Raw genomic sequence first — 15067 nt, forward strand, 5'->3', positions numbered from 1 at the left:
AATGCAGCTGAAACACAAGAAAATGAATTTTAAAATAATTTTATGAGGATTACAGGGGCTCTTAAAGAGGAAATCATTCAAAGAAATTAAGGAAAAGACAAAAAATGGAAGAAATCAATAAATCTCTTAAAGAAAGACAAAAAACACAAACAAGTGAAGGAAATGTTTCAAGACTTGAAAATTGAAATAGAAATAATAAAGAAAACATAAACCAAGGGAATTCTAGAAACGGAAAATCTGGAGAAGCAAATTGGGACTACAGATGCAAACATCACCAACAGAATACAAGAAGACAGAATTTCAGACATTGAAGATACAATAGAGGAAATATATTCATCAGTTAAAGAAAATGTTAAATCCAATAAATTCCTAACACAAAACATCCATGAAATCTTAGACACCATGAAAAGACCAAACCTAAGAATATTAGGGATAGAAGAAGGAGAATACCAGCTGAAGGCACAGAAAACATATTCAACAAAATCACAGAAGAAAACTTACCTAACCTAAAGAAGAACATGCCTAAAAAGATACAAGAAGCTTATAAAACACCAAATAAGCTAGATACAAAAAAAGTCCCCACATAATAATCAAAACACCAAACATACAGAATAAAGAAAGAATTTTAAGAGCTACAAAGGAGGCTTGGAGACACCTGAGGCCTGGGGACTGAGCACTGGACCCCTCTGGGGTCCAGACAACCCAGAGATTGCCAGTTAGTATCCTAGTCCCTTTCTCTGCCCACAGTAAGAGGAAGAGGAGAGATATCAGAGTATTGGACCTGCTTCCACCCATTAGAAGGGAACCTTGGGCCTGTACCCACCAGGAGAGGAAGAGACTCTTTCTGCAAGCACTGGAAGAAGGGATGAGAAGAAGACAATATAAAAACACATTCAACGGACACACTTCACCCCTGTCTACACGCAGCCCTCTGCTCTGCGGTGGGTGCCCTAGCCACAGGTGAGTCTGGGTGCTATCTACTTGCTGCCCTCTGACCTGTGGCGAGTGCCCGAGCCTCAGGTGAATCTGGGAGCTGCTTTGTTTCCCAACCTCTCCCATCAACCCCTGCTCACTTCTGCCTGAGCCCACCCAGACAAGAGTGGACCTGCCAAGAAGGAAGGCCCACCCTGAATCAGGACACACTGCACCCTTGTCCACCGACCACCCTCTGCCATCCCAATGCAGCCAGAGGCTGAGCCCCTCCGCCAGCCACCTGAGAGAGGGAGAGACCCCACCTGTACTCACTGGAAGAAGGGATGGGAAGAAGACAGAGTAAGAACACACTCAACAACAGAAAAACCAAAATGACACCACCAGAATCTAGGGACTCCACACCAGCAAGATCTGAAAAGCCCAATACAGAGGATGAAGAAAAGATGGACCTCAAAAATTATCTTAGGAAGATGATAGAGTCCTTTAAAGAGGAAACAAGAAAATCCCTTAAAGAAATAGAAGAAAAAAACAAGCAAAACATTACATGAGATGGAGGAAAAGACAAACCAAAGAAATCAAGAAGTAAACAAATCTCTTAAGAAGGAAGCCTAGAAAAAACAACCAAACAAGAGAAGGAAGCACTCGAACAGTTCAAGGCATGAAAGCTGAAATAGAAACAATAAAGAAAACACAGAATGAGGCAATGCTGGAAATAGAAATGCTGGATAAACGATCAGGAACTATAGATGTGAGTATAACCAATAGAATTCAAGAGATGGAAGAGAGAATCTCAGTTGTTGAAGACTCTCTAGAGGATATACAGTCATCGACCAAAGAAAATCTCAAGTCCAACAAATCCTTAACACAAAATATCCAGGAAATATGGGACACCGTGAAAAGGCCGAACCTAAGAATAATAGGTATAGAAGAAGGTGAAGAAACACTGCTCAAAGGTACAGAAAACATATTCAACAAAATCATAGAAGAAAACTTCCCCAACCTACAGAAGGATATGCCTATGAAAGTACAAGAAGCTTACATAACACAAACAGACTGGACCACAAAAAGAAGTCCCCTCACCACATAATAATCAAAACACCAAACCTTCAGAATAAAGAGAAAATATTAAGAGCAGCAAAGGAAAAAGGCCAAGTAACATATAAAGGCAGACCTATCAGAATCACACCTAATTTCTCAAAGGAAATTTTAAAAGCGAGAAGGTCCTTGATAGATGTCCTACAAACACTAAGGGAGCATGGATGCTAACCCAGACTACTGTACCCAGAAAATTTTTCAGTCACTATAGATGGAGAAAACAAGATATTCCATGACAAAACGAGACTTAAACAATACATATCCAAGAATCCAGCACTACAGAAAGTTCTAGAAGGAAAACTCCAACCCAACAAAGATAACTACACTCACAAAAACATAGGCAATAGATAATCCAATTTTACAAAACACGAAAAGAAACAGGAGGGCAAAATCCACACACACTGACACCACCAACAATAAATCCAAAACAAACAAGAAACAACAATCAATGGACATTAATATCCCTCAATGTCAATGGTCTTAACCTGCCCATAAAAAGATACAGGCTAACAGAATGGACATGAAGACAGAATCCATCCTTCTGCTGTATACAAGAAACACACCTCAACTTCAAAGACAGGTGTTACCTCAGAGTAAAGGGTTAGGAAACAATTTTCCAATCAAATGGGCCCAAGAAACTAGCTGGTGTAGCAATCCTAATATCTAACAAATTAGATTTCAAACTAAAATCAATCAAAAGAGATGAAGAAGGACATTTCATACTCGTCACAGGAAAAGTCAACCAAGATGAAGTCTCAATCCTGAACATCTATGTCCCAAATACGAAGGCACCCACATTTGTAAAAGAAACATTACTAAAGCTCAAACCACACATAAAAACCACACACACTCATAGTAGGAGACACCCCGCTTACACCACTAGACATGACCACCAGACAGAAATTTAACAAAGAAACAAAGGATCAACAGAAGTTATGACCCAACTGGGTTTAACAGATATCTATAGAACATTCCAGCCAAACACAAAAGAATATACCTTCTTCTCAGTGCCACATGGAACCTTCTCTAAAACTGACCACATAGTTGGCAACAAAGCAAACCTCCACAGATACAAAAGAATTGAAATAACCCCCTGTATCTTATCAGATCACCAAGCTTTAAAATTAGAATTCAACAGCAGAAAACCCACAAACTTGTGGAAATTGAATAACACCCAATTACACCACCATTCCTGGGTTGAGGGAGAAATAAAAAGAGAAATTAAAGACTTCCTAGAATTTAATGAGAATGTAGACACAACATACACAAACTTATGGCACACTCTGAAAGCAGTGCTAAGAGGAAAATTCATAGCTCATGAAGAAACTGGAGAATCGTCACATGAGAGAATTGGCAGAACAACTGAAAGCTTTAGAGCAAAAAGAAGCAAATTCACTGCAGAGGAGTGGATGCCAGGAAATAATCAAACTGAGGGCTGAAATCAATAAGGTAGAAACTAGGAAAACATTACAAAGATTCAATGAAACAAAGAGTTGGTTCTTTGAGAAGATCAATAAGATAGATCAAACCTCTAGCCAAACTAACCAAAAGGCAGAGAGAGAGAGCATACTAATTAATAAAATCAGAAATGAAAAGGGGGATATAACAATGGACAATGAGGAAATCCAGAGAATCATCAGGTCATACTTTGAAAACCTGTACTCCACAAAATTTGAAAATCTAAAGGAAATGGACAATTTTCTGGATAGATATGACTTACCAAAATTCAACCAAGAACAGATAAGCAGTTTAATTCGACCTATAACCCCTAATGAAATAGAAGCAGTCATCAAAAGCCTTCCAACCAAAAAAAGCCCAGGGCCAGATGGCTTCAGTGCAGAATTCTACCAGAAATTCAAACAAGAACCAATACAAGAACTGTACAAGTTGTTCCACACAATAGAAGCAGAAGGGACATTGTCAAACTCTTTTTACGAGGCTACAATCATTTTGATACCCAAGCCACACAAAGATACAACTAAAAAAAGAGAACTACAGACCAATATCCCTCATGAATATTGATGCAAAAATACTCAACAAAATATTGGCAAATCGAATCCAAGAACACATCAGAAAAATTATCCACTATGATCAAGTAGGCTTCATTACAGGGATGCAAGGATGGTTCAACATACAAAAATCCATCAATGTAATCCACCATATAAATAAACTGAAAAAGAAAAACCACATGATCATCTCGATAGATGCTGAAAAGGCCTTTGACAAAATCCAACATCCCTTCATGATAAAGATCTTGGAGAGAGCTCTCTGCTTCCTCTCCCCTCTCCTTCTCTGTTTCTTCTTGGCTCTCTCTGCACTCTCTGCCTCTATGGCGACTGGCCATGGCGGTCAGCTATTACCCCTGTTCCTCTTCTCTCTTAGTCTCCCTGCTCTGCCGGGTCCATATAATAAACTAGTCAGTATGTCTCATCCTTCTCTTTTCCTCTTTTTAAATAAAAACATAACATTGGCGCCCGACTTGGTTTAGGCTCTCTCCGTAAGCTCTCCCGAAGCTTGCTGGTGGGATAGGCTTTCTCTCTAACTTCTCCTGCCAAGGGTACGGGAAATTTCGGGGATCCTAAAATCTGAACTCATAACCTACTTCCTTCTTGGCTCTTCCTGGCACTTCCTCTTACTTGCAGCAGCCTGAGATACCGGAACTTTGTACACTTCAACTAGCCACTTTTCAAACTAAGGATCTCTGGAACTCATTCATCTGCCTGTTCCCTGCAATCCGGTAAGATACTCCCTCACTTTTCCCATGGGGCAGACCTAGCACTCCATTTTGGAGTTCACTGCCTTTTGGTCTACTGGGTACATTTTTTTCGGTTTCAGACTGCTGAGCCTCTTTTGGGCTTTCTGCTGGTTGCTCTCAGACAGAGCAATCTGCCATTTTTTGGCCTTGCCCACGGAAAACACATTTTACCGTACCTTCCGGTTACTGCCATCGAGTATGTAAATGAGCAGAGTTCTGCCTCCCAGTGGGAACTTTCTTTCACCTGGGAATGTCCCTCATTCTTCTGTTTGTTCTATCTCTGACCGTGTTTCTTCTTGGCTGGCAATGTCTGCTTGAGACGCTCTGAGAGGTTTTTTTGTTTGTTTTCATTTTTCCACACAAATGAGGTTTGATGTTGTGCTGTTTAGACTCCAGTGTCCTATTGGTTTCACACATCTTACTGCCTCAGTCATGGAGAAAACCTTCTTCCGGCAATTGAGAATGTGGTTACGGGGCCTGCCATCTCGGCCATGTGGGGGAACCTGGGGGCTGCCTTCTTGGTCTTGTGCTGTCCTAACCATGTGACCTAGCTTAGGCCTGCCCACTCAGTTCAGTGACTTGCACAGGCATGCACTGCCACTAGACATCTTGTTATTTCTTCTTTCACTTGTTGGGTGCATTTCCTGAGGGTCAGGCATGGGATCCCCCTCCAGGAGCGGTGCTTTTTTTCAGACCACTGGGTCCTTTTTTGGTTTCGGGACAGCTGTGTCCCCTTCGGTGTCAGGCCCCTGGCAACTCCCACAGGCAGACGCGCATCCAGAGAGGAGCTTTTGCCGGTTTTCCACTTGCCTCACCGATGGGAAATGCATAGAGGAACCTTTCTGGTTTCATCCAACAAGCAGGTAAACAGACAAAAGCGGCTTATGGTCACCACCATCTTGGCTATATGGACTGACCTGGGGGCCGCCATCTTGGTCATGTGACCTACCTGTAGGCACGCCCAGCTCCAGCAGCCTGTGCCAGCAAACTTGTCTGCCGGATTTTTGATTTCTGCCAGATCTTTTTGCTTTTTATTTTATTTTATTTTTTGTCTGTGATTTCTTCTTTCACTGGCTCTGTTGTTCATGGCTTGTCTACTAAATACTGTGCCTTTCCAGGGCCCTCTGTTTAAGTCTACTCTGTCCCTTTAAATCTCCTGTCTATTTGCTACAATGTACGGATCAGAGATTGCATTCTAGTTCCCCCTTTACTGTTATCCAGTCCTGCTTGTCTCTGTACCTGTAATTTAACTTTATACTTATCTAGCTCTATATGCAACTTAAATTAAACTGTACTAAGTCTCATATTTCTAAATTGCTATGTATCTTGAAATGATGGTAAACATTTAAAGTCATAAAGGTCTAATTTAACCATACTTAAAATATAAGCAAAGTCTATACAACTTAAATTTAACTCATGTATCTTTAAATGATGATCAAAATTTAAAATCACAAAGGTCTATTTCAAACTAACATAATATTTATACCACTCAGTCCATCCTCTAAGCCATTTACAAAGGGACAGCTTTTATTACAAAAAAGGATTTTTCTCTAACTAAAGGCAAACTTAACTGCTTAGATACTAAACAGACAGCCCTCAAATGCTCAGAGATCTAGAGAATATGGCATTTAAAATGTTTTGTTAAAAAGCTTTTTATAACAGAGAGATAGGCCAGCTTCTGGCTCTACCCCATTTTCTCCAAGAAGACTGATGGGCACTGAAGAAACTTCATCTCTAGTCAGTGACAACGCTAGTCACTGAGCAACCCTGCCCTTCACCTCAACTGCTACAAGGTACTCCAGACCGTGGACAAGATGACAGTGGAATCGACTTTCCCTGTGTGCTTGGGCCAACGATAGGTGAGTCTTCCTATAGTCTGTAATCCACAGGTCACATGCTATCAGCAAGAAGGCAGGTGTCCTGCAGCCTGCTACTATGGATGGAGGACATTAGGGTGGCTGTCCATGCAGCCTGCTGGCAAGTCTCTGTTATTCTTTAATCATTGATTCAAGTAAATTCACATCCTTCTCAAGAACTCTGATGCTTTTGATGACTGGTAGTCTTGTCAGCTTAAAGCAAAACAGATTCCAGGAACAGGTATTTTAGGGTTTATCTTTGTGAAGTTCCCGATTTCTCTATTTCTCATGTTACTGTTCATAGTCAGTTCTACAATACCACTATACATTCATAACTACTAGGTCAAGATTAAGATGTTTTTCATTGTCCTAAAAAAAACCTGTCAATTTTAAAATGGTAATGCTTTCAGCCAAGTTGCTTCTAACATGAGTATGCTGCTAATGTGTCTAATACTTATGTTTCCACAAACTCTAAGGATTCTTGTAAGTTCCAGGGAGCTGAATTAGATCCAAACAAACAGGTCTAAGAGGCATCAGGGAGTACCGCACAGCCTGGACTGCAATGAAGCAACCAGCTACCCCAGGACATGGCAGCATCCCAACCTTCTCGGGTCCCCCAAAGATGGTCAACGCCCCCCACGTCAGCAGGAAGCAGTCTTGAGAATTCGACGCCCTTAATCCTTAACCTGTCATGTCTAACACCCCACCTTTTTTAAAATAATAAGCAGAGGTGGGAATGAAAGATTCAGGCTTTGATGCTGATCGGCTCTACCTCTTTAAGAGACAGACCCTGCCCCCTGACAATACTCAGGGCATGCACAGGAAAATGTGCTATGTCATCACCACATCACCCACCATGCATGAGGACTGTGGGCATGCGTGGAACCTCAGTGCACATGTGCAATCTTCCCTTTAAAAGCTCCAACTTTCCTGCTTCCTCTCTACTCTCTCTCTGTGTTTCTTCTTGGCTCTCTCTCTCACCTATGCACTCTCTCTGCCTCTATGGCGACCGGCCATGGTGGCCAGCCATTACCCCTGTTCCTCTTCTCTCTTAGTCTCACTACTCTGCCGGGCCTTACAATAAACTAATCAACATGTAAAAAAAAGAACTTGGAGAGAACAGGAATAACAGGAACATATCTAAACATGATAAAAGCAATATACACCAAACCAACAGCCAACATCAAACTAAATGGAGAGAAACTCAAAGCGATTCCTCTAAAGTCAGGGGCAAGACAAGGCTTTTCATTTCTCTTCAATATTGTACTTGAAGTTCTAGCTAGAGCAATAAGACAAGAAAAGGAGATCAACATGAGGGAGCAGAAAGTATGAGTCAGGGGAAGAATACACGATAACAAGAATGAAGATATCATAATAGAGGGAGACATTTTTTGGTTTACAGAGAAATCAGGCACTAGGGAAATGTCTGGAGATCTACAAAGATGACACCAGCTAACTATCTCAGCAACAGAGGAGAGGCTACCTTAAATGCCCTCCCCTGATTATGAGATTGATGACTGACTATTATGCCTTCATCCAGCAGCCCTTCTGTAAGGCAAAGGACACAGTCAGTAAGACAAAACAACCACCCACAGATTGGGAAAAGATCTTCACCAGCCCCACATCTGACAGAGGACTGATTTCCAAAATATACAAGGAGCTCAAGAAGCTAGCCACCAGAACACCATACAATGAAATTAAAAAGTGGGGTGCAGAACTAAACAGAGATTTTTCAACAGAGGAATCTGAAATGGCTGAAAGACACTTAAGAAAGTGCTCAAAATCCTTGGCCATCAGAGAAATGCAACTCAAAACAACTCTGAGATACCACCTCACACCTGTCAGAATGGCTAAAATCAAAAATACCAATGACAACCTATGCTGGAGAGGATGCAGAGAAAAAAAGGAACACTCCTCCATTACTGGTGGGAGTGTGAACTTGTAAGACCATTCTGGAAATCAGTATGGCGGTTGCTCAGAAAAATGGGAATCAATCTACCTCAAGATCCAGCCATTCCTCTCTTGGGTATATACCTAAATAGTGCATGTTCATACAACAAGGACATATGTTCAACCATGTTCATAGCAGCATTGTTTGTAATAGCCAGAACCTGGAAGCAACCTAGATGCCCCTCAACTGAAGAATGGAAAGAGAAAATGTGGTACATTTATACAATGGAGTACTACTCAGCAGAAAAAAGCAATGGAATCTTGAAATTCGCAGGCAAATGGATGGAACTAGAAGAAACCATCCTGAGTGAGGTAACCCAATCACAAAAAGACAAACATGGTATGTACTCACTCATATATGATTTTTATACATAGAGCAAAGGTTTACCAGCCTATAATCCTCTTCACCAAAGAAACTAGAATTCATGAATGACTCTAAGGGATAAATAGACGCCGAATGGGAAGTGGCATGAACTCCCGAGCTAATTGGGAGCATGAGGGTAGGGGAAAGGGTGCTGCCACAATAAGAGCACAAGAAGAAGAGTAGAGGAGAAGAAATGGAGGAGCAGAGATATTGAGTTGGGGGAAGAATAGAGGAGAGAGAGCAGGATGAGAGATACCATATCAGAGGGAGCCACTATAGGTCCGAGAAGAGATCTGAAACTAGAGAGATCTCCAGAGACCTACAAGGATGACACGATCCGACAGTCCGGACAGTGGAGGAGAGGATGGCCTAGAAGCCCTTCCCCTAGAATGAGATTGATGACTACTCTCTATGCTATCCTAGAGTCCTCATCCAGTGGCTGATGGAAGCAGAGATAGACATCCACAGAAATACACTGAGCTGAAATCTGGAACCTAGTTGAAGAGAGGGAGGAATGAAGAACGAAGGGGTCTGTACCAGGTTGGAGAAACCCACAGAAACAGTTGGCCTGAAAAAGGGAAAGCATATTGACCCCAGATGCTCTTTAGGAGGCCAGTACGGGACTGATCCAGCCTCCTGATCATGGATGCCATCTGGGAGGCCCCTGCACTCCTGGGAGCCTCGGAAGGTGGACTGGCTTTTTGCCCTGGTGTATGTGGAGGACTTCGAGAGCCCATCCCACTTGAAGGGATGCGCTCTGTCTCTGGACACATGGGGAGGGGCCTAGGCCCAGCACAGGAAGATTTGGTGGACTTTGTGGAGCCCCTGTTGGAGGCCCTACCCTGCCTGGGGAGTGGTGGGTGGATGGGGTGGGGGTAGGTTGGAGGTGGGGGAGAAGGAATGGGAGTGAGGGGAGGGAGAGGGAGAGGGGAATTACATGTGAAACAAGTCTGTTCCCTAACTTGAATTAATAATAATAATAATAATAATAATAATAATAATAATAATAATAATAAGTAAAAAAAGAAAAGGAGATTAAAGGTATACAAATTGGAAAAGAAGAAGTCAAACACTCACTATTTGCAGATGATATGATTGTCTACATAAGTGACCAGAAAACCTCTACCAGGGAACTCCTACAGCTGATAAACACCTTCAGCAAAGTAGCAGGATACAAAATTAACTCAAAAAAATCAGTAGTGCTACTATATACAGATGATAAATGCAATGAGAAAGAAATCAGAGAAACATCACCCTTCACAATATCCACAAGCAACATAAAATATCTTGGGGTAACGCTAACCAAAAAAGTGAAAGACCTGTACATTAAGAACTTTGAGTCTTTAAAGAAAGATATTAAAGAAGATACCAGAAAATGGAAAGATCTCCCATGCTCTTGGAAAGGCAGAATCACCATAGTAAAAATGGCAATCTTGCTAAAAGTAATCTACAGAGTCAACACAATCCCCACCAAAATCCCAACACAGTTCTTCACAGACCTTGAAAGAACAATACTCAACTTTATATGGAAAAACAAAAAACCCCAGGATAGCCAAAACAAAGCTGTACAATAAAGGATCTTCTGGTGGCATCACCATCCCTGACTTCAAGCTCTATTATAGAGCCATAGTTCTGAAAACACTTGGTATTGGCACAAAAATAGACAGATAGACCAATGGAATCGAATTGAAAACCCTGATATTAACCCACACACCTATAAACACCTTATTTTTAACAAAGATGCTAAATCTATACAATGGAAGAAAGATAGCATCTTCAACACATGGTGCTGGCACAACTGGATTTGGACATGCAGAAAATTGCAAATAAATCCATATCTGTCACCATGCACAAAACTTAAGTGCAAATGGATCAAAGATCTCACCATAAATCCAGCCACACTGAATCTTCTAGAACAGAAAGTGGGAGATACCCTTGAACGAATTGGCACAGGAGTCTGCTTCCTGAACATTACGCCAGTAGCACAGACATTGAGACCTTCAATTAATAAATGGGACCTTCTGAAATTGAGAAGCTTCTGTAAGGCATAGGACACAGTCAGTAAGACAGAATGACAGTCCACAGAATGGGAAAAGATCTTCACCAACCCCACATCTGACAGAGGGCTGATCTCCAAAATATACAATGAACTCAAGAAGCTAGCCACCAAAACACCAAACAATGAAATTAAAAAGTGGGGTGCAGAACTAAATAGAGAATTCTCAACAGAGGAATCTGAAATGGCTGAAAGACACTTAAGAAAGTGCTCAAAATCCTTGGCCATCAGAGAAATGCAACTCAAAACAACTCTGAGATACCACCTCACACCTGTCAGAATGGCTAAAATCAAAAATACCAATGACAATCTATGCTGGAGAGGATGTGGAGAAAAAGGAACACTCCTCCATTGCTGGTGGGAATGTAAACTTGTAAGACCACTCTGGAAATCAGTATGGCGGTTCTTCCCTGGGTAGCCAGATCTTGTTTCCTAGACTCCCCCCTTCTTTACCTCTATCTTCAGTTTGATTTACCTGCCTAATCTTATTCTGCCTGAGTATTGCTTTATCTATTAGCCAATGAGAACAACACATATTCACAGTGTTCAGAAAGACCATCCCACAGCACATACCTGGAACTTTGCCTCTTAAAAAAGGTTCTTATAAGCTTCAGGAAGTTAACTGGGATCCATCTCTCTCAGGTCAATTAAAATTCAGGTAAGCACTGTCAGTCAACAGTCTATTTCCCTACCTTCCTATTCAAAAGGTGATGGAATCTCTTTCCTTTTCGAACCCTGGCCTTCACCTAAGCCTTATAATGGATCAAACATGTCTTGGGATAAAATACAGGCATATCTATGAAGTTTCTAGAATAGTTCACAACTTGCTATTAATACAGACACACTTTATGCTCAGATGAGTGCATTCCTGGGCATATACTCAAAGAACATTCCATCCTACCACAAGGACAGTTGCTCAATTGTGTTCATAGCAGATTTATTTGCAATAGCCAGAAACTGGAAACAACCCTTAATCATAGAGGGAATAAAAAAATTATGGTACATTTACACAATGGAGTATTACACAATGTCAAAAAAAAAATAACATCATGAAATTTTCCGGCATTTGGATGGAACTAGAAAAAAATCATCCTGAGTGAGGTAACCCAGACTCAGACAGACAAACATCGTATGTACACACTTATAAGTGGGTATTAACTTTAAAGTAAAGGATAATTATGCTGCAATCCACTTATCCAGAGATGCCAAGAAAGAAGGGGTTCTGGGACACATGAATCTCACCTGGAAGGGGAAATAGAGTAAGTTTCTCAGGTGGACTGGGGGTGGGGTAAAGATGGGGAACAGGAAGGGTCAGCTTGGGGAGGATGGAGGGAGAGTTACTGAGAGAGTTGACTAGAACTGGAGTTATGGTAAAGTGGGGGGGGACCTTGGCAGATTCCATGACAAGCTAGGGTGACTGAGGTGGGGACAAACATACCAGGCAGACAGAGCTTAGTGAGAAGTTTTATTAGAAAGGGAATTGGGGTGGGGGGAGAGAAAAGAGGTAAATAGACACAGAGAGGACAGAAGAGAAGAGGGAGACAGGAAAAGTCCTGTCCCCGCCCCCAGGGGAACAGCAGAAAGCAGTGTGGGAAAAGAGCAAGGGAAAAGAGCACATAAGTGGGCGGGGGACTTTCTTTTAAAGGGGTCCTTTGCATCTGCATCCAGACTAGTAGTCATGGAACTCTGGGCTGACCAGGCTACTGCCTGAGTACATTGTGCCAGGTGACAGGGGCAGGCCCGCAGAAGGCCTGAATCCTTACAACTGGGGGCCATTCTAGAGGCAAGTAGAAAACAAGTGCAGTAGAAACTTCCAGGATTCTGTGAAGGTGACCCTAGCAAAGAGTACTAATAAAAGGGGACATAGATCCTGAACTGGCCATCTTCTATAATCAAGAAATGCTTCCAGGGAAGGGTTTGAGCCACCATTAGACAGAACTCAGGGAATCCTGTGGAAGAAGAGAATGAAGGGACCGGGGTTTGGGGGGGACCAAAGACACCATACAAAACCCCACAGAATCAATTAGCCTGGGCTTATAGGGGCTCACAGAGACTGAACCAACAACCAGGGAGCTGCATAGATCTGACCTAGGTTCTCTGCATACAGGTTTCATTTCACGGAGCAAGTGTTAATTCCAATCAGAGAGTGTTGTTTATTCCTACAACATTTGTGCCAAAATTGTACTAATGTATCATGTAGGAAGGTCACCATTGTAGATGTCAAGGTTTGTGGCCAGATTGGTGTTTGTCTTTCTTTTCTGTAAGCGTGTATACTGTAGCTTCCAGTACCATGAACCCTGTCAATAGGGGTAATAACTCTGGGAAGCACCAGCTCAACTACTCCGTGTTCAATGATGCATTGTATTCTGCTGATACATAAGATTCCTGTCCCCAAGAATAGAAGAAAGGATATGTGATAGGTTTTAGTTGGGGGGGGAGGGGAGGGAGAGGGAGCTGGGGTTGTCATGTAAAACAATCTTGTTTCTAATTCAAATAAAAAATGATTTTTTTTAAAAAAAGAAAGAAAAACCCAGCTGTCTTCTGTGAAGACATCATACAGCTTTCTCAAAACTGGAAAACAAGGAAAAAAAAAAAAGATTCCCGCCCCCTCCCAAACTGTGTCAATGTCTTATAGTAACACACATGTCCAGATAAAAATGTGTGGCATAAGGAGATTGTGTTAGGAGAGCTCAGAGCTCTGCAGCTGGTTTGATTACAGAATCTTAGCACCTACCTACCTTTTGTGACTGCTACCTTTCAGGTGCCTTCCATCTGGATAATGTAAATCTAGTTTGAGAGTTTCCTAAAGGTGCAAAGCTTATGCAAAACTTGGCTGGGGAGAACCCAGCAAATCCAGAGGTCTCCTAATTGAGAATTTGCATTTGGCATTGTCCCTTTGGGGAGCTTAGATAAGAGGTATTGGCGTTAGGGATTCACATCTATAGCCTTTATTGTATTGAGGAATGTTCCATACAGTTCTATCCTTTCTAGGACTTTTATCATTAAAGTATGTTAGATTCTGTCAAAGGCTTTTTCTACATCTATCGAAATGATCATGAGTTTTGGGTTTCTTTTTTCTTTTTTCATATATAAACAGTTTATTTACTCTAAACAGCAACACAGACAAAACACCATATAAACACAAAGGAAGTGGTGCAGAATGGAGACACTGGCCAACTTTGGATCTGAAGCCCATAAGCAACAGCCCAGGTTCCTGAAGAGTACGAGGATGGGGAGGGAAGGACAATGTGGATCTTTCATGCAGTCAGCTGGAGGCCAGAGAAGAGTGGGAAGCATGCCTACATCTGAGCGCCAAGAAACTAGCTCCTAGAGGCTTACCAAGTACAAAAGTTTATCAATTTACAGCAGTTGAAATACTGACATCAATATTAAAATAAAAGCAAGTTTTACATAACAATCAAAAATACAAAAGACTGAAGGAAGAGACCCTGTATGAAAAACTGGGGCTGAAAGACCCCGAAGAGGCACTTTCGTAGAGGGAGACCCACACACCCAGGAATCAGCGAGGCCACGAACTGGATGTAAAAAACAAGAGGCTTTATTGGAGACGCGGGTACCCGGGGCGACTTAGCTTTTCTGAGGCCAAGCGCGCCGAGCCAAGGGAAAGGGGTCCTTATATAGGGAAAAAGGCGCAAGCTAGGAGCAGGGATTCTATTGGATAATTCTAATGAGGCATTGTACAGAGCTATTCCCATTGGTCAATGTATATGAGGCGCTATACAGGGTTATTCAAATGAGGCAAAGTACAGAGTTATTCAAATGAGGTGAAACACGGAGTCTTTCAAATGAGGCGAAATACAGAATCATTTCTATTGGATGGTTCAAATAAGACACAGAGCCATTCCAGATCAGCATATTCTCAAGGTCTGGTGTCTGGTACAACAGACTCAATTCCCCCTCCCTCCGCGTCCAGATGGCTGACCTTGGGGGCGGAGACCTTGGGACGGAGTGTTTCTCAACGGGGGGGGGCGTGGGGGCGAGGGGTGCCCTTTCCCTGCTCGGCCCCAGCCCCGGCGCGGTGCCAGGGCAGCCCCGCC

This window comes from Cricetulus griseus, chromosome 2 (assembly GCF_003668045.3).
Source record: "Cricetulus griseus strain 17A/GY chromosome 2, alternate assembly CriGri-PICRH-1.0, whole genome shotgun sequence".
NCBI classification, from domain to species: Eukaryota; Metazoa; Chordata; class Mammalia; order Rodentia; family Cricetidae; genus Cricetulus; species Cricetulus griseus.